This window comes from Typopeltis vanoorti, chromosome 19 (assembly GCF_054136105.1).
Source record: "Typopeltis vanoorti isolate ZY-2024b chromosome 19, IOZ_Tvanoo_1.0, whole genome shotgun sequence".
In the NCBI taxonomy this organism is placed as follows: Eukaryota; Metazoa; Arthropoda; class Arachnida; order Uropygi; family Thelyphonidae; genus Typopeltis; species Typopeltis vanoorti.
This window is the reverse complement of record NC_143567.1, coordinates 102,716,188-102,737,604: the sequence shown is the minus strand read 5'-3', so window position 1 is coordinate 102,737,604 and position 21,417 is coordinate 102,716,188. Positions and strand designations below refer to the sequence as shown.

The window sequence follows — 21,417 nt, the reverse complement described above, 5'->3', positions numbered from 1 at the left end:
GCAAAATATCCCTCTACAGCTGCAATCACCTCTTGATTCGAAGAAAAACGCTGACCAGCGAGGAAGAGATAGAAGTCAGAGGGAGTCAAATCTGGGAAATAGGGTAGATGTTTCAACAATTCATAGTGCAGATCCCTTAATTTTCCCATTGCCAAAACACCTTTGTGGGCAGGTGCATTGTCCTGATGAATTTCTTTGATTTTTTTCTTCTGCAAACCAGGTATTTTCTTGTGAAATTTTTTTTGTCTAGTCTGATTAAAAGATCAGAATAATATTCCCTGGTTATACTATTTTCAAGATAATTAATAAACAAAATGCCTTTAGCATCCCAAAACACCGATGCCATGACCATTCCTGCTGATGGAACTGACTTTGTTTTCTTTGGCACCGAACAACAGACTTCTGTCCACTGTTTTGACTGCTGTTTGGATTCTGTGTGTAATGGTGAATCCAAGTCTTATCCATAGTAATAAATCGACACACAAAATCAGTTTTATTCTTACTAAAATGCTCCAAACACTCTTCAGAGATTTTCATGTGAGTGCATTTTTGATCTGCTGTGAACAAGCGTGGCACCCATCTTGTGCAAAGCTTTGTCATTTGCAATTCTTCATGCAAAATATATCCTACATGTTCTTTTGAAATGCCTATAGTCTCAGCAATTTCACACACTCTGACTCGCCGGTCATCCAGTACCATATTGTGCACTTGATCAATGATTTCTGGTGTTGTTACACTTTTTGGACATCCTTCATGTGGATCATTTTCAAGTCTGGTACTGCCACGTTTAAACTCGGCAGCCCATTTCTTAATTGTTGAAAATGAAGGAGAATAGTGTCCATAAACTTTTATGAACTTCAAATTAAATTTTTTTGGCGTTAAACATTCTTTTACAAAGATTTTTTTATAATTACGTGATACGCAATTTTATTAATTTCAAGGGACAACACAACAAAACAATACAGACAACACTTTTGCTTCAGACAGCTGTATTAAACAAACTACGTGATAGAATGACTTGCAATTTCACATGGATGCTTATGACAGATGTGCCAACTTAGAAAAAAAAAATCTTTGTTAAACATTCTTTTACAAAGAATTTTTTATAATTACATGATGCGCAATTTTATTAATTTCAAGGGACAACACAACAAAACAATACAGACAACACTTTTGCTTCAGACAGCTGTATTAAACAAACTACGTGATAGAATGACTTGCAATTTCACATGGATGCTTATGACAGATGTGCCAACTTAGAAAAAAAAATCTTGCTGATAGTGTTGCTATCTATAGTCGAGGCCGAGAACTTTTCAGACCACCTTCGTATATTGTCTTGAAATAGTTATAATATTAAAGTTTTTATTTCAAATGGTAGTTCACTCTATAAATCTACTATATTGAGTGTTGTTCACTGTTTAATTTCGCTGAATGAAAAGTGTTTTGAGACAAAACTCCAGCTTCATTCACAGCCTATGCTGAAGGCCACAACATTGTCAAATCCCATAATTAATAAGGCTAACTCTGAAAGGATTAAATAGAAAACAACTCTTCACCTGTTTATCAGAAGAATCTTGAACCAAGGTACCAAAAAAAGGCTTCTGATGCTCACGGTATCCCACCAATTTTTGTTCAAGAGATGTGCTCATGAACACCTGTTCTTTATCCTCTATACACTATATTATACTCAGCTGGCATCCCTCCCATAGCATGGAAGCAAGCCCACATAGAGCAAATTCCAAAGAAAAGATAAGTATCTATCATGAAACTGACGCTCAGTGCTGCCTAAAATAATAGAGAAGGTCATCAGCAATCAACTTCATCAATATCTAGAGAATATTCAAATAATCAACCACCAATATGTATTCAAGATCCATGACAAATCTCTTTTGCTATGGATCTTGATCATAGCAAAAGATGTACATCACCCACCTCTGACGCATGCCATGGAAAGGTTTGGAGAAACTTGTGCTGTTGCACTGGACATTGTCAAAGCATTTGATAGATGGTTTTGCATCAGGATTTCCTCAAAAAACTGAGAAGATCCATCAGGGAGGAAGGAAGGATGGTCTACCTTCCTCCCTCCCTTTATAATTATATTGCCAGTTTTATGTGATGGGATTAAATGTTATCAGAAAGTAAATGGTGCATAGAGTGGGCTAATTCACACACACACACACACACACACACACACACACACACACACACACACACACACACACACACACACACACACACACACACACACACACAGAAGTTATTGGATGAAGGGAGTGTTGCAGTTTATGTATATTAATGCCAGAAGTATTGGGAATAAGTGCAAGGAATTTTTGGAATTAGTTAGTACAACTTGGCCAAAAATATAGGAATTAGTGAGACATGGGATTGACTAAGAATGATATCGTCATAGCATTTTCAGGAAGGACAGATTGGGGGAGAGGTTTTGCTGATGATAGCCGAAGATTGAAGCTAAAAAAAAAAAAAAAAAAAAAAGTTGAAGTGCCTCAAATGAATAGATATGCAAAATGCTGTTCATTTGAGGTGATTTGATGTGAGATAGAGATAAATGGGGTGAAATATATAATTGGTTGCTGCTATAATCCAGGATAATAAGGGAGAATGTAGATGGTATGCATTAGCAAATTTGCATTATGATAGCCGAATAGCAGGTCAAGTAATTATTATGGGGGATTTTACTATGGGGGACATAAATTGGAAGAAGGAAGAAAATGAAGTTTATACAGTTGTTAAGAGATAATTACCAGAGACAGAACAAACGAGGATGGGCTTGCAATTTGGGATTTAGCTAACCAATTGTATTCTTATTAGCTTAAACCACAATATAAAATGATGGTATAAAATGACAGAATTTCATGCTGGCTAGGGCATCACCTGGCCCCTGTTGTTTTCGCAAGGGAACCAGGGCGAACAGAAAAGTCAGCTACTGGAAGAAATCCTGAAACACACCCCAGCTCAACATCACCAGAGTTCAAGATCAGTACTATCAACATAAGAAGCCTGAATGGCAAATAAATGGAGCTATTTGAGGAATCGGATAAGAACCAGATCAACATAATAGGGGTGACTGAAACAAAAAAAAGGACATATCAAAATGAGGGAACTGGACAATGACACTTATTTTCGCCTATGGGCACACAGAAGGTTCTACTAAAGTAGAAGTGGAGGAATTTTTTGAGGCTTTAGAGAAAACAACTGACAGTTTCCTCCCCCCCCCCCCAATTAAAAAAGGAAAATTTGGTCCTTGTCATCATCATCAAATTCCTGCCTTGTACCCTCAAGGGGAGTACAGGATATGATTAATACAGGATATGAATAATTACTCCATACTTCAAGGATATCTTTTTCTCCCATTTTCATGTCACCTTTATCATCTCTAACTCCTTTTACAGGTGTTAAAAGGAGTTCTTCTTTCTTCCATTTCTAAGCTTCATCAACAACCTCCAGAATATTTTGCCACCCTCTTGATATTTATTTTCTATGTTCTTGCCAAAGTCCTCCAATGACTTTTGTTTAGCTAGTTTTACACATTGTTTAGCTTTCTTACATTTGTCTCTGTATTCTCTAAGAGCACAAGCTGACTTATTTGCCAGGAACTTTTGATATGCTTTCTTCTTTTCTTTCACTGCCTTTTTAAATTCCTGTGTCCACCGTGGAGTACTCATTTTTCTATCCTTGCAGACAACCTCACCACATGCCTCTCTGGCTGATTCAATCAGGGTTTTCTTCAAGGCTTGCCACTGAATCTCCAAGGTTTGGTTCCTGTTCTCAAACTCTTTAATTTTTTCCTTCAATAATCTTTGTGTATTTTAGTCTACAGTTCACATCTGAGAGCTGCTCAACTTTTATTCGCTTTAAAACTTTCTTACGTGTTATTCTTTTCAATATGAAATTCAATTTTATCCTGCTCAAGACTGAATAGTGATCACTTTCAATTTCAAATCATCTGTATGCTCTGGTGTCCTGCACCAGGGAGAAAACTTCGCTATCAACAATCACATTGTCAATGAGACTTTTCTTATTCCTTGCCTCTTCTCTCCATGTGAATTTGTGCACATTTTTATGTTGGAACATGGTGTTAGTAATAACCAATCCATGTCCTGAGCAGAAATCCAACAGGTATTTGTCATTATTATTAGCTTTGCTCTTTTCTCCAAATTTTCCCAAAATATTTTTGTATGTCCGATAATCATTTCCTACCCTGCTATTTAGATCCCCAACAAGGACCATCTTTTCTTTTTTCATTGTGTCAGTTGCTTTCTCTTAAGCCTAAAAAAATTCCACCATTTCTTCCTTAGTAGAACCTTCTGTGGTACCCATAGGCACAAATAAGTCTCATTGTCCAATTCCCCATTCTGATATTTTTTCACATCACTCTACTTGAGACTGCCTGCCATTCAAGAAGATTAGCCTCGTATTTAGTGTTGAATACTGTGGCTATTCCTTCTTTTTCCTGATTGTCATTGCTTGAACATAACATTTTGTCATTATTGATCAGAAAGATCTCACCAGTTTTTGTCTTTTCGTTTCAGTTGAATCTGGTACTTATCTAATTCCTATAGATCAACTCCTATTATGTTGAACTTGTACTTATCTAATTCCTCAGCTAGCTCCATTTCTTTGCCATTCAGGCTTCTTATGTTGATAGTACCAATCTTTAACTCTGGCGATTGAGTTGGGGTGTGTTTTCAGATCTGTTCCATTAGCTGACTTTTCGCTGTTCGTCCTTGTTTCCTGGCAAAAACAATGGCGGCCTTGTTTAACCGGACGATACCCCACCACAATGAAATTTTGTCATGTGTACCATCATTTTGTATTTCGGCTTAAGCCACTAAGAATACAATTTGGTCGGCTAAATCCGAAATTGCCAGCCCATCCTCATTTGTTCAATATTCAGGTAGATACTCAACAAGGTGCATCAGAAGAAGATGAGGATTGGACATTAGGTCAGAAGCCCTGGTCGGTTCTCCACATTCCTTTAAAGGCTGTGTGGAGTTCTCCTCTCAGTTATACAGCTTTCGCCCTTAAGCAACCCATTTGGACCATGTTTTTTGGATCTACATAGCAGAGTAGAAAATGATTGTGAGATGTAGAAAAAAATTTTGGAAAATTTGGAGAAAATAGCAAAGCTAATAATAATGGAAAATACTTATTGGATTTCTGCTCAGGACATGGACTGGTTATTACTAACACCGTGTTTTAACATAAAAATGTGCACAGATTCACATGGAGAGAAGAAAGCAAGGAATAAGAAAAGTCTCATTGACTATGTTATTTTCGATAATGATGTTTTCTCCTTGGTGCAGAACACCAGAGTGTACAGAGAATTTGAAATTGGAAGTGATCACTATTTAGTCTTGAGCAGGATAAAATTGAATTTCATATTGAAAAGAATAGCATGTAAGAAAGTTTTAAAGCGAATAAATGTTGAGCAGCTCTCAGATGTGATCTGTAGTCTAAAATACACAAAGATTATTGAAGAAAAAATGAAAGAGTTTGAGAACAGGAATCAAACCTTGGAGATTCAGTGGCAAGCCTTGATGAAAGCCCTGATTGATTCAGCTAGAGAGGCATGTGGTGAAGTTGTCTGCAAGGATAGAAAAATTAGAACTCCATGGTGGACACAGGAAGTTAAAGAGGCAGTGAAGAAAAGAAGAAAGCATATCAAAAGTTTCTGGCAAATAAGTCAGCTTGTGTTCTTAGAGAATACAGAGACAATTGCAAGAATGCTAAACACTGTGTAAAACTAGCTAAACAAAAGTCATGGGAGGACTTTGGCAAGAATATAGAAAATAAATATCAAGAAGGTGGCAAAATATTCTGGAGGTTGTTGAAGAAGCTTAAGAATGGAGGAAAGAGTGCTATAAAAGGAGTTAGAGATGAAAACGGAAGAAAAAGATATCCTTGAAGTAAGGAGTAATTACTTTGAAAAACTGCTAAATAAAACAAGTAGTGATGACAGCACAATGGTAAAAAACACTGACCAGGCATACAGTCAGGAATACATATCCATACTTGAAGTAGAAAAAGCCATCAAAGGCTTAAAATTGAAAGGCAGCAGGAGTAGATGATATTCAACCAGAAATGCTGAAATATGGTGGTATAAAAGTCTTACAGTGGCTGCACTGCATAGTTGAGAAAGCCTTGACAGAGGGACGAATTCCCGATGATTGGAGTAGAGCTCTCATAGTACCCATATATGAAAAGGGAAATAAAACTGAATGTGAGAATTACAGAGGTATTTCTCTACTAAGTATTCCTGGCAAGATCTATGCAAGTATACTTGAGAAACGATTTAGAAGAATTGTGGAAGAAAAGCTTTGTGAAGAACAAGCTGGATTCAGGCCAAGCAGAGGCTGTCAGGATCAGATCTTCACTTTGCAACAAATAGTTGACAAAGCTGGGAATATAACAATCATCTGTATTTAAATTTTGTCGATTTGGAAAAGGCATTTGACAAGGTGCCAAGAGAGAAGCTATTCAATACACTACAGTTATATGGTGTCAATGGGACATTATATCAAGCAATACTTAGTCTTTATTTGAGTTGTAAGTCAGCAGTTAGAATTGAAGGAAGTACAGGGAAATGGTTTAATGTTAAATCTGGTGTGAGACAAGGATGTACATTATCTATGTGGATTACATTATGAAGAAAAGTGGTATTTAACATGATATCAAAATTGGAGATGTTAATGTCAGCTCTTTGTTTTATGCGGATGATGTTATACTTCTAAATAAATCCGCTACAAGTCTACAAGATTCTCTGACTAAATTCAATTGCTGTTGTAATAGATATGGTATGAAGGTCAGCAATAAAAAGACAAAGATAATGAAAATAGGCAGAATCATTGAAAATGTAAGCTGTTTTGTGAATGGAGAACCTGTGGAACAAGTAAAACATTTCAGCTACTTAGGCACGGTTTTTAGTGAAGATGGTAAATTCAATATAGAAATAGACAACAGAATCAGCTATGGTGGTATCTTTTATTCTGTATGAATAAATTCATATGATATAAAAGAGAAATTAGTCAGAACACTAAATTAACTGTATAGAAGACAGTGTTCAAACCAGTTTTAACTTATTGATCTGAGAGCTGGGTTAGAAGTAAAACACTTGACCAAAGACTAGAGACCACCGATATGAGAATCCTGAGAAAGATTAGAGGCTTGAACAGATTGCATCAGTGGCAATATCATATTAAAAACGAGGCTATTAGGAAAGAACTTGACATTGTCAGCATCCAGGAATTCATTAGCAGAGCTAATCTCAGGTGGTATGGTCACTTAAACAGAATGGGTGAAGAAAGATTAGCAAAACAAGTGTTCTCTGCCAGGTTTTCAGCAAAACGGCCCAGAATAAGACCAAGATATAGGTGGATTGATACTGTACAAAGTGCCTTAGACGATAGAAATATAAGATCTGATAATGTTGGAGTCTTGACAAGTAACTGACTGATTTGGAGGAAAATTGTAGATAGGAAGTTAGTGATGATGTAATTTTTTTCATGTAGCACTATCATATCCTGTACATCCCTTGGGGGTACATGCCAGGAATTTGATGATGATGATTGAACAAGTAAAACATTTCAGCTACTTAGGCACGATATTTTGTGAAGATGATAAATTAAATATGTCAACAGACAACAGAATCAACACTGGTATGGTAGGAAGTCAGCTGAATAAATTTATATGGAATAAGAGAGAAATTAGTCAAACCACTAAATTAGCTTTAAACAACACAGTTATAGCTTAATTAAGAGGAAGATGTTAAATCCCGTTTTATTTAATAGCCGGGTATGAAACTCGTGTCAAAATCCATCGACATCCATAGAGTTTCATTTGAAACTCTATGGATGTCGATGGATTTCGACACGAGTTTCATACCCGGCTATAAAATAAAACGGGATTTAACATCACCCTCTTAATTAACAAATTCGTTGGTAAAATAGCCTTTTGGCTTATTATCTTAACAGTTATAGCTTACTTATTTCCGAGAGCAGGTTTAGAAGAAAAACACTTTGACCAAAGACTAGTGACCACAGATATGAGAATCCTGAAAAAGATTAGGGGCATGAACAGATGGCATCAATGACATTATCATATTAATAATGAGGATGTTAGGAAAGAACTTGACATTATTAGCAGAGCTAATCTCAGGTGGAATGGTCACTTAAACAGAATGGGAGAAGAAAGATTAGCAAAACAAGTGTTATCTACCAAGTTGACAGGAAAAAGAAACAGAGGAAGACCAAGATATAGGTGGATTGATACAGTAAAAAGTGCCTTAGAATAGAGAAATATAAGATCTGATAATCGTAGAACGGAAGTTAGTGTTAATGTAAATTTTTCATGTGTACTATCGCATCCTGTACACCCTCTGTTGAAGGTACATGTCAGGAATTTGATGATGGTGGTGGTGGGCATGTAATGGTGGGAACAAGAGGTTCAAGAGTGTTGGATCTGGTCATAGCTTTGGAAAACATATCGATAACCACATTTAGCCACGCTGTCTCCACTTGGGAAAATTAGTCGTGATCTTGACGTAGGAGATTGTCGGATGTGCAGAATTTTCTTTTAAGGAGTATATATGAATTACAAAGCTGGTGATTGTGATAAGTTGAGAAGTCAGCTTTCATCAGTGCCATGGCATGAGAATTTGGAAAGAAAAGATGTTGATGATGCATCGGAGCTTGTCATGAAGTGTTTAAGGGAGCATTATCAGACTGTATACCCAGAGTCAGTAGACAAATCAAGTAGGAATAAGATGGATGAATAGTTATTCAGGAGTTGCAGATAAAGAAAAGATAGTGGAGGCAATTTAAAGAAAAAGTTATCAGCACACCCATGAGCAGTACAAGGTACAGACAAAGGAGGGTGACCAGTATGGAATGGAAGGCCAAAGGTGAGAGGAAGCTAGCTTATGAGTCCAAAAGAAATCCTAAGGAGTTCTTTTGCTGTGTGGCAGGTAAATGGAGGAATAACTATGGAAGGATGACTAAAAAGTGTAGGTGGTTTGGAATTAACAGAAGCAAATCAAATAGTTGAGTTACTAAGTGATCATTTTACAAAGATGTACCATCTTGGTTGTGATATTGCAATGCCAGATGTGTCACTGACTGATGAGACACTAGTGATGGAAGAATAGAGGTGCTTAGTATATTGCAGAACGTTAATACGGACACTGCCATATGATTAGATGGTATATCAGCCCATGCGTTATGAGAATGTGCAAGAGAATTAGCATTTCCTCTGATTAGGCTGTTTAATTTGATCCTCAGTTCTGGTAAGGTTCCAATAGAGTGGAAAGAGGAGAAAATAATCCCACTGCATAAAGGAGGTTCAAAGACAGAAGTAGCAAATCATAAGCCAATCAGTATATCAGGAGTGGTATTTAAGGCTTTGGAGTTGATAAAAATCAAAATTCAGAACTTTGTGAACAAAAATGTGATACTTTATTAGGGGCAACATGGTTGTGTTAGTGATAGGTCTTGCCTTAGTAATTTTCTTGCTTTCTATAATAAAATGACAATGGAGACATGGAACTGTTGTATAAATTGGAGCAGATGAGAATGAATCTGAAGCTGTTGATTTGGATTAGAGAGTGGTTTGTGTAGGAATTGAGTCCAGGAGCAGACAGGTGACTAGTGGTGTGCTTCAAGGCTCAGTACTTGGTCCTCTGTTCTTTAATTTGTACATTAATGATAATGAAAATAATTTGACAGGAAATATCCACTTATTTGATGATGATGCAAAACTGGAAAGAGCCATAGTCATTGAAGGTGATGTAGAGATCTTGCAGGATGACTTAAATATGCTGGTGGTATGTGGCTAAGTGTAAGGTGATGCACTTTGGGAGGAGATCACATGCTGTGTACTGTATTGATGGAATTGAACTGCAAGAAATTGACAACGTAAGGGCTAATAGGTGATTCTGGAAAAGAAATTAAGTTTTGAGGGCATATCAAATCACCTGGTAGTTGAAGAACACACAGATGTCGCGACGGCTTTCTTCCTGTCGTGTTCTAACTCACCATCTAGTTTCAAGTCACTTTTATGAATAAAATAACTAATTACGAAGTGATCACCGATCCAAAAGTAGGGAAATTTATATTTATACTGCGCCACCCTATTCTTAGATTAGTCTATATAAATAGTAGGATCAATTCTTAATTAGTTAGCAGTCTTCTCATTAGGCCGAATCAATTATCATTTTTACTTGGGGTTCCCGCTAGATTCGAATATTTATGAACGGTGCAATAAAAAGGAATTCAGGCAAACACATTATTTAGATCAACAAAATAAAACATTTAATATATGATATGGTTAACAAATACAAGAACTCTATTTTAAAATGGAACTATACAATTAACTTAACACTTCTTCTTAGGTCACTGATGCTAATTCAATGTTCTAACTTTCATATACTATTCACAGTCTCAAAAAACACAAATCTTCTTATCTCAAATTAATATAACAATTTCACATTTAATCAGTCTTCACAAATCTATCAGCTCAATGTTTATATTCACAGCAGGCAATAAACTACGTAAGCATTATTCCAAGCAAATATATTCCCGGACCTTGAGCATCGGAGATATATTACAGTTAATGCTAGAATAGAGAGACTTATACAACTACTCTTACCGGACAAATTCTTCAATACATCAAATTATTGAGAGAGCACTTATGAATTAACTTAATTAACAATAGCGGAACACACATAACAAATATTCTCCATAGTTTAAACTGTATTACTGTAAGTCGCACTTCACTATTCCAAACAACAGTAATTAGGTACTAATATCTTTTCCTGTTCACTTTTCTCCAAGTAATCAATATAACCTTTTCCTAGGGCAACACAGAATTTAATCGTAATCCAGATTAACTAGAACTAATCAGAATTTTCGCATTGACTGTCCAGTTTCCTTTTATCTGATTACGGCATCAACCTTTCTTCATAACAACAGCATATTTCGCTTATAACATTAAACTTTATGTTTCACTACTTATAGGTTCACTTCCGAACACTATACTCATAAATTTCTGCCCTGAGGATTATATAATCTTGGTTCCGCAAAACTTTCTCCTCACTCTTAATAATTCTTCTCTATATCCCCCTTATCTATGACCTTCACTCCCCTCTCTATCTCTCCCTATCTGACCTTCACTCCCACCTTACGTTCGAACGCCACGTTCTTCTCCACTCGTGGTTGTTTACGCGTGCGTCTCCATGACAATAGACTAAACGTAAACATTTCGCTAATGTAATGTATGGTCTATTACTACTACTACATGAGTGATTACATAACATTAAATATTTCTCAAATAAGAACAACAGAATATTTGAGCTACTTCTTCAACTTATTGATTACGTATACAGTTAAATATAAAATAACACTTTACGTTACACCATATATATTTGGTTATACAAAATTCTATACATTTTATTATTTTATAAACTAATAATAGGTCAGGTTTTAATTAAATATTTATTTAGTAATTCTCAATTAAGGAATAATAAATAATTTTATATAAGTCATGATTAATATTTAATAAGCAATGTTAAATGTGAATGAAAAAAAATAAATTACATAACATAGCTTCATTCACAATTTAACACAGACAAACAGGGATAGGAAAATTATTGTTCCACTTTATAAGGCATTAATAAGGTCACATCTGAACTCTTGTGCACAGATCTGGTCAGCTGAATCCCTTGGTGATGAAATGGTGAAGAGGATCCAGAGGCAAATGACAAAGATTGTGGCAGATCTGTGGATTTTAAGTTTTTCCTGTCTTTTTTAGTTCTTTTCCAAGATGATCTTTGGCACAGGTTAATGGGATTTTTTCCTCCCTGAAACTTGGATTTTAGAATCCTTTGAAAATAGATTGAAGGTCTGTGGGCTCCAAAAACCAGCTGATAGGCATAGAGAGGAGATATGATTGAAGCATATAAGTTATTAAAGGGATATTATAGGATTGACACTGACTTTTTTAGTATAATGCAGGAGGGGAGGGAACAAGGGATCATCCCCTGGAAATTGTGTGAGTGGTTAACAGGGGTGTTAGTACCAGATTTTTTGCTTGGAGGGTGGTGAATGGGTGGATTGCATTGCCAGAGGTGGTTGTGAGTGCTTCGTCTGTGAATGAGTTTAAGAAGAGGTATAGTTATTGTGTGAATAATGGCTAGCACATCAATATAGTCTCACACGATGAGTCTTCTGACTCCATTCAGACACCCGTTGTAATAATAGTAATCTAATGGGTCTCCCTTCATTTTCTAATTAATGAAGGTTTTCCTCAGGGCTCTTTTATTTTACCCATCCTCTTTCTCATTATACATAAATGACCTCATATTCCTTTCTTTTAGTGTTACATGGTGATCAGCATCCATTTTTGAAATTATGGATTCTACGTGTTAAAATAACTCTTTTTATTATCTCAACATTTCAATCTTCATATCAAGATCATCATCTGGAGCATACATAAATACAGTCATACCCTGAAGTTACGCGGTAGGTGGGACCAACAAAAAGCGCGAGCCGAATTTGCGTAACTCAGGTATAATTTTGCATACAAACATACAAAATATTAGTTAATTGGGACCAAAGGTTTACACAAACACCTATATTTTTTAAGAAATATAATCATAATTGTAGTTTTTTGTACATAAAAAAAAAAGAAAATTATTTCGATGTCAGTGGTTTCATAACATCTAATAGATTCGTCTGACGGCATAATGTCTTTTTCTTGTCATGCAAAATTTCTTCATAGCAAATGATTTTTTTATTCTTTACCTTGTGGCTACAATTCGTTCCTCGTTAGAATCTATGTCCTCCAAAATCTGTAAACCTTTCTTTTATGATTGTTCTTACTGTGAATTCCTGTAGATCAAACATCTTTGCTAGCTCACAAATTTTCATTCCGCTTTCAAAATCCTTAATAATGTTGAGTTTTGTTTCCAAAGTCAGTGTTTTTCTTTTCTTTCTAGCGGTAGAAGAATCAGACTTGCTTCCTTTGGATGACATTATTATTTTTTTATGTGATAAAATTTTTATCAAGAACATAACATTAAACAATTGCAAGGTTTGTAGACTATAAAAATCGTGTATGAATGGAGACCGCGCGAAACACGTCAGTGCTTGTTCACAGCATGTGTGACACTGGCGAATGCAGCCGGCACTGGAAAGATATGACTAGTGGTGAGGCAGGACAGGAATATGTACATATATGAAACCGCATAACTCCGGATTCACGTAAGTCGGGGTATGACTGTATACAAGATAAGCTGCATTACATTTCAAACCGAAAGCTAGAGAAACAATGATTTGATCACATGCTACTCACTGGCATGACCTCTAGTGGGAAAAAAAAAAAAAAATTACATCAAGCTGGATTTAATTTATGATTAAATGAATAATCATTCTTGTTTATAGATAGTTTTCTTTCCAGTAACAGCGATGTCCTATTTCTATTATTACAATTGTTATTTTTGATTTAAAAAATTATTTATAAATTACAACATGAATAAACATTCTTTCTTACAGATTTTTTTCTTTAACAGTGATGTCCTATTTTTTAGTATTAAAGTTGTTCAGATTTAGGATCCTGGATTTTCTACAGTCCTATTTATAGTTGTTCTTAGAGAGGAAAGATTCGTGGGACGAATATGTGCCTTCCATATGTATGGGATTTTTAGACCATCATTATTGTTTAGATTGGGGTGGTTGATAATGATCTCACAGGCTTCCTTAAATTTGCGTTCATACCACGTTTTGGTGTGATGTAGACAACTGGTCCTTTTCCAGTCAATTCTATGTAAGGTGTTCAGGGCATGATCAGAAATGCCTCAGCTTCACCATAATTATTATATTTGATGTGTTGTTTATGTTCTTTTTGTCTGATAGTTTTTTTTTTTTTCCACTGGAGGTCATGCCAGTGAGTAGCATGTGATCAAATCATTGTTTCTCTAGCTTTCAGTTTGAAATGTAACGCAGCTTGTCTTGTATATTTATGTATGCTCCAGTTGATGATTTTGATATGAAGATCGAAACGTCGGGATAATAAAAAGAGTTATTTTAACACGGTTGTAGATTCCATAATTTCAAAAATGAATGCTGATCACTGTGTAACACTAAAAAAAAGGATTATGATAATTCATGGAGATTCAACCCACAAGCGATGCAATCAATACGGTAAGTTGAAGAATCAGGTTTCTAATTTGATCAATCGACTGGCTTTTTTAAAACATTGTAGGAACAGCAATATCATTCCGAATTGCATCAGGCTAAAAAGAAAATTCACCTCGTCAAAAGCGCAGCGAATATACTTCTACATGGGGAAAGCACTTCTCAGAGAACAAATCCAAGCTTCCAGAAAGAACTCAGCTGCTACACAAAACCAGCTACTAAAAGAAAAAACTGAACTTTCAAGCTACGTAAACGCAGATATCTGGAAAAGAGTACTGACAACATGGTGAACCACATCCTCCAAACGAAGAAAGAAAACCTAATTTCCAAATTCCAAAGACTAAAAGATCGAAAGAACCAGCTGCCATATTCAAATTTCTCCACAGTGAACAATAACAGCCAACCAGAAGCAAGAAACAACAGGAGCCACCAATCACCTACAGGTAACAGTAACATAGTTAACCTATCCAACCACGCTTTAAACAAAGATGAAATCTTGATACTCAACAAAGGTTTAAATTATGCCATAGCACCCAAATTGATAAACAAATTGAATTTATTTGTAATATTGAAAGAGGCCTAAGATTCATCCCAAATGACATAGCAGAAAAAATGCGTTTAGAAACCGCCAACATTTTAAATCATAACAAAGCAATAACAAGCAACCTAACTAAACACGAATTAACAGAGATAAAATCACTAAAGTCAAATCCGAACATCATAATAACCAGAGCAGAAAAAGGAAGTGCCACCGTTATCTTAAACCGAACCACTTATGTGGATAAAATGAATCTGCTGGTCTCGGACAATGAAACATACCAATTAATTAACTATAACCCAACTAATAGAATAAAAAAGAAAACAGAGAATCTACTTAAGTCAATTATCACATGGCCCGAAGATACGATCAAAAAAACTATTTCCACACTATGCTCGTCCCCCGAGAATTTACGGACTACCGAAAATTCACAAAGAAAACACACTGCTAAGGTCTAATGTCGAAGGGATTGATAGCTCGACTTATCACTTAGCCAAAAAATTAGCAGCAACAATCAAGGAGTTGGTAGGTCATTCCCCCTCCTATATATCAAAAACACACAACACTTCATAAACATCGTCAAAGACATTACATTAGAAAAAGATGATTTATTAGTCAGTTTTGATGTCTCTGCCCTCTTTACGAATGTCCCAACCAATCAATGACACAATCCTTCTTTTACAGAACAAATTTCCTCCAGATATCACGCCGTGATTTGCGCATGTATTATGTTCTGGTTATTTTCTATGGCAAAACGCTTTCTACCTACAAAAAGAAGGCACAGCCATGGGCTCGCCATTATCCCCCCCCCCCCACCATTGCTAGCTTATATATGGAACATTTTGAACAACTTGCTTTAGGTTCCTCCCCTTTAAAACCCAGTCTGGCTTAGATACATTGATGATGTTTTCGCGATCTGGTCTCATGGCCACCTAGACACATTCCTTAGCCACATAAACAAGCAACACAAACGTATACAGTTCACAATTGAGATAGAAAAACATAACACACTGCCGTTTCTAGATACACTAGTCGCACATCTCCCCCTCGGGCAATCTTTTCTTCACTGTTTACCAGAAACTGACACATACTGGCCAATATATACACAGGAATTCCTACCACCACCCAAGACAAAAACTAGGTGTCATCAATATCCTAAAAAACAGGGCTCTGAAGATCTGCTCCAGTGAACAGGCACTGAAAGACGAATTTAAAGTGATCAGCAATAGTTTTCAATAAAATGGATACAGCCAAAACACTATTAACAAAATTCTCCACAAGACCTCAATAAAAAACAAAGACAAACCAGACTACAATAAAACTATAACCATTCCTTACATTCAAGGGACATCAGACAAAATAAACAGAGTACTACAAAAATACAATCTCAAAGCCACCTTTAAACCTCCTGCAAAATTAAAAGCTTACTGAACTCATCCAAAGACCCACTCCCTCCGCTGGCCCACCCTGGAGTATACCGTATTTACTGCACCTGCAACATACCATACATAGGAGAAACAGGACGCACAATTCAAATCAGACAAAAATAACATAAACGGCACATCAAATATAATAATTACGGTGAAGCTGGGGCCTTTCTGATCATGCCCTGAACACCTTACATAGAACTGACTGGAAAAGCACTTGTTGTCTACATCACATCAAAACATGGTATCAACCATCCCAATCTAAACAATAACGATGGTCTAAAAATCCCATACATATGGAAGGCATATATTCGTCCCACGAATTCTTCCCCTCTAAGAACAACTATAAATAGGTTTGTAGAAAATCCAGGATCCTAAATCTAAAATAACTTTTATACTAAAAAATAGGACATCACTGTTAATAAACATTCTTTCTATAAGAAAGAATGTTTATTCATGTTGTAATTTATAAATAATTTTTTAAATCAAATATAACAATTGTCATAATAGAAATAGGTCATCACTGTTACTGGAAGGAAAACTATCTGTAAACAAGAATGTTTATTCATGTAATCATAAATTAAATGTAGCTTGATGTAATTTTTTTTTTCTCTTTTCACTAGAGGTCATGCCAGTGAGCAGCATATGATCAAGTCATTGTTTCTCTAGCTTTCAGTTTGAAATGTAATGCAGCTTGTCTTGTATATTTATGTACGCTCCAGATGATGATCTTGACATGAAGATCGAAACGTCAAGATAATAAAAAGAGTTATTTTAACACGGTTGTAGAATCCATAATTTCAAAAATGAAGACCTTCTCATATTAATCTCTAATCCACAGTTTTGCTGCTGATAGCACTCCCCATTCATCCTATTCATATGATAAGCCTTGCAATGCTCAAACATCTCAAGCTCCAAGATCGTCTACAATAATTGTATTAAATACTGATCTCTGTCACCATGAACATCATCTTTCAATGAGGCAATAACAACCAATTCATCTTGATTAGCTCCAAGGCACAGTTTTGTTTTGTTTTTCTTGCAAAAAAAAACCCTCAATTCTTTTTTTCTTACCTTTTAATAATGTTCAATGTATGTAAAATTCAGATCTTTCTTCTTGGAAGACTTACTTCATTGCACAAACTGCTTTCTGTATCTTCATTGACTTCCTAAAAACTTGTCATCTCTCTCTCTCTCTCTCTCTCTCTCTCTCTCTGTACAAATCTCAAAACTACCCACTCTTGGAATACTGTTCTCACATTTTTTGGTGGTATATCTTAGACCTCTCAAAATTCTTTTTCCTGTTCAGAGGAGGGTAGTTCAGTTGATTGATGATCTCTCTTTCACAGACTTTTCAGCCAGTGTCTCTTATACATATTTCCGTGTGGTGAAAAGGATTCAGAAATGTTAGTGATCAAGATGGTGACAAGTCTGTGAATGTTCTTTATGAGGATAGATTCAGGGTTTATGGGCTGCAGAATTTTTTGAACAGGCAGAGGAGAGGGGGGACAGAATACTAAAGTGATGGATTCTACAAGACTGACACAAAGGAAATTTTTCAATATTTCAATGAGTAGTATGCAAACAAAGGATCACACCTGGAAGTTGTGTAAGAGTGTGGTTAGTAAGGGTGTACAAACTAGGTTCTTTGTTTTGGAAAGTGATGAATGAGTGGAATGGATTGCCAGAAGTAGTTGTGAGCATGCCCAATATTGAGTTAGTTTAAGATGTGTGAATAATCATTAGTGTGGGTCTCTCACAATGAGTCTTTTGTGGGAGAACAACAAAACAGAAATACGTTTCAGTCACTTGTCTTCACACTCTCACCGTCTTGGATCTATGAAATATTGAGTATGAGAACAGATTAGGAGAATGTATTTTGAAGAGCTTGGGGAATAGGAAAAGAAGAGATATAATAATTGCAAGGGTATATCATCCTAGTGAGGTTATTGCTTTAACCTATGTGACAGACACTAATGTGGGAATAGAGGTGCATGAATTGGAGGTTCTTAGGATATTGCAGAATCTCATTAATACAGCTGTGGGATTAGATGGGATATCAGCTAGGGTTTTGCCAGAATGTGTAAGGGAACTGGCAATGCCCTTGATTAGGCTCTTTAAGTCTCAGCTCTGTAGAGTTCCAAGAGAGTGGAAAGAGGAAAAAATAATTCCTTTGCATAATGGAGGTTCAAAGACTGTAGTAGCAAATTATAGACCAATCAGTATCTCAGGTGTGGTGGTAAAAGTACTAAAAAAAAATTGGTAAAAAAGAGAATTCAAGAATGGGTAGATAAAAATATGGTACTGTATGAGCATCAACATGACTTTGTGAAGAGTCGGTCATGCCTTAGTAATTTATTAACTTTTTATAAGAGAGTAACAGCTGAGTTTCATAAAGGAAATGGCTACACAATGATTTTGCTGGATTTTGCAGAGGCATTTGACAGAATACCACATGGTACTCTGTCACACCAATTAGAACAAATGAGAATGTATATGACATTGGTTAAGTGGATAAAAGGATGACTGCTGGACAGATATCAAAAAGTAGTATATGGTGGGGCAGAATCGAGGCAAAAACAGGTGACTAGTGGTGCTGGGACCATTGCCGTTTAATTTGTACCTAAATGATATAGGAAATAACCTGAAAGGAAATATTCAGTTGTTTGCTGATGCAAAATTAGGTAGAGTAAATTTAATCAAGGCGATGTGGAAAGCTTGCAGTATGGTTCAAATAGGCTGTCAATATGGGCAAAAGGTAATGAGTGTCATTTTAATGTGGAGAGATATAAAGTTATGCATTTTGGGATAAATAGATTACAGGCCATGCATCACATTACTGGCACTGTACTCCAGGAAATAGATGAAGCTAGAGATTTAGTGGTGGTAGCAGACAGAGAGTTAAAGTTTAAGAGGACATATTGCTAAATGATTACTTGGCTTTGAAGAACACATTAACAAGTAGAGATAAGGCCTTGATATGCCCACATCTGGATTATTGTGCCTGGGTTTCTTGGGGATGAGGAAGCAGTGGAGAGGATTCAGAGGTGAGTGGCCTATGGAATGTTCCCTATAAGGATAGATTGAGGGTGTGTGGATTGCTGAAGTTGGTTGATAGGAGAAAAAGAGGGGATATGATAGAAACATTTAAGTTGCTTAAAGGGTTTTCTAGGATAGATGCAGGGAGCACTTTCTAGAGGGACCAGAAGTCCTGGAAGTTGAATAAAGGTGTGATTAGTAGAAGTGTGAGGATTGGATTTCTTGCGTGGAGAGTTGTATATGAGTGGAATGGGTTGCCAGAGTCAGTTGTGAGTGTTTTGTCTGGTAATGTATTCAAGGAGACGTATGATAGGTTGTGTGGATAGATTGAACCTCGGACAATGAGTCTTCGGACTCCTTGGAGATGTCTACATAATAATAATAATTATAAGTTAGTGAGAGAACTCTAGATAGCTATTGCATAGAGAAGTGGGGAATGAGAGATCACTCTTTGAAACTATAAAAGTCATGTGAGAAAGTAAAAAGTATATTTTTTTTTTGTATCTGAGTGGTGATGATTGCATTACCAGGGAATGGAGGCATTATAATGGTCTAGGAGGGTATGGCCTCCCTTGATTTGACTGACAGTCAGTCAGTCAAATCAAGGGAGGCCTAAAAATAATACTAAGGACGTGCACCATCATTTGCATGCATTTATCAATATGTGATCAGTTATTCCACACTGAACTTCAACTGGCATCCAGTTGAAGTTTAGTGTGGTCACCTTAACTATCCCAACTATATTATGCATGATTTTTTCATAAGAAAGACTGAGAATGTGCATTTGTGTGATCTGATATCTCATGCCAGAAATCACCAACCCTTGAAACCATGTTATGTGATCTGTTCTGGCTTCAAATTTCCTTGCCCCACTTTGTTACCTTTATCTATTGATTTCCTACCCTGCTAATTCCACTAACTACACCGATCTGTTTTATTTTTATCCAAAGGCTGATTTCCTGTAGTCTAACCAAAGAGTAAGATAATCTTTTTTGAACAATTCAGTGTTCATAATTCAAACTGGCTTCCCTTCTGTAACTTTGCAGAGCAAGCTGGAAGGGAATCTATTACTTTCTCCCAGTAGTGAACTAACACAAATTATTCACCTACCAGTGAAATTACTGCATAATTCTCTCAATGCCCTGGGTCTTTTCCCAACCAGCTTTCACTCCAGCTACACTACAAATGTTAGCTCAGCTCTTGGAAACTTTTGTCATAACAATGTCCATAGATCAGCCTTCTCTAGCATGTTTCAGCTTCATAACTTGTAACGTTACAACATTGCCAACTGGAATGCTGCCTCTGGGATTTCTACACTTCTTTTTTCGGCCTTATTGTTTTCATTTTCTCTGATGGAATAAATACAGTAATCCTTGAGAGTCTTCATTCCCCACTCCACACAAAACCAAAGATTACTTCATCTCTAGTTCTTCAATGTGTACCAAAGTAGTCCATAAAAAAAATCTGGCATAACTTAAATTGTTCGTGTTAAAAAAATCTCACTTCATACTTAACTTATACTATCGCCTATAGTTCGTCGATGTTAAAACAATTTGTAAGTACCAAACACAATAAAACTTGCCTCCTGCTCAAATAGCTCGTGATTCTTCTTAACCAATAAATAACAGGATAAAGATTGGTATTGAACACTTTAAAATTTATTAAATGGCAATGAAATAAACTACATAATATGTATGACATACCAGTAACTCTGGTATGACTTACATGGCTTAGAATGTCAATCTATGAAGAAACAGAAAGATAAGAAACTGTATGCATTGGAAAATGAGTTGAGCTTGCTTGAACAGAATGAAACAATGGAACAAAATGAAAATATAACATCAGAACTAAATGATCATTACATAAGTATATACATTTAAAAAAAAAGCACACAGAAAAGGATAGGTCCGTACGGTTAGCCTAGTGGCTTTGCAACCATATGCCTGGAGAAGGAGTGTCCTAGGTTCGATTCCCATCGGTGACGTGAGTAGCTGAAGGACTTCCTCAGCCGGTCTTGGGCGTGGACAGTAAGGTTTTTACCCCAGTTTGTCCTGGGGTTTTTCATCCCGCAAAGCAGGCAAACTGGCCTTGAGAACTCAGCCCTATGCTCTGGGATACACCAGGGCATAGGGCTGACTACCTTATCCTGTGAACGGTTTGAGATCTGATGATTAATAAACCCTCGACACCGCAAGGTAAAAGAGGG

At 36.3% G+C, this 21,417-nt stretch overlaps 1 protein-coding gene across 1 annotated transcript in view; it reads left to right on the top strand.

Annotated features, from left to right (window-relative positions):
- LOC150096407 (serine/threonine-protein kinase 40-like) overlaps window positions 1–21,417 on the top strand; it is a 100,465-nt gene that overhangs the window by 38,637 nt on the left and 40,411 nt on the right. The window lies entirely within an intron of this gene.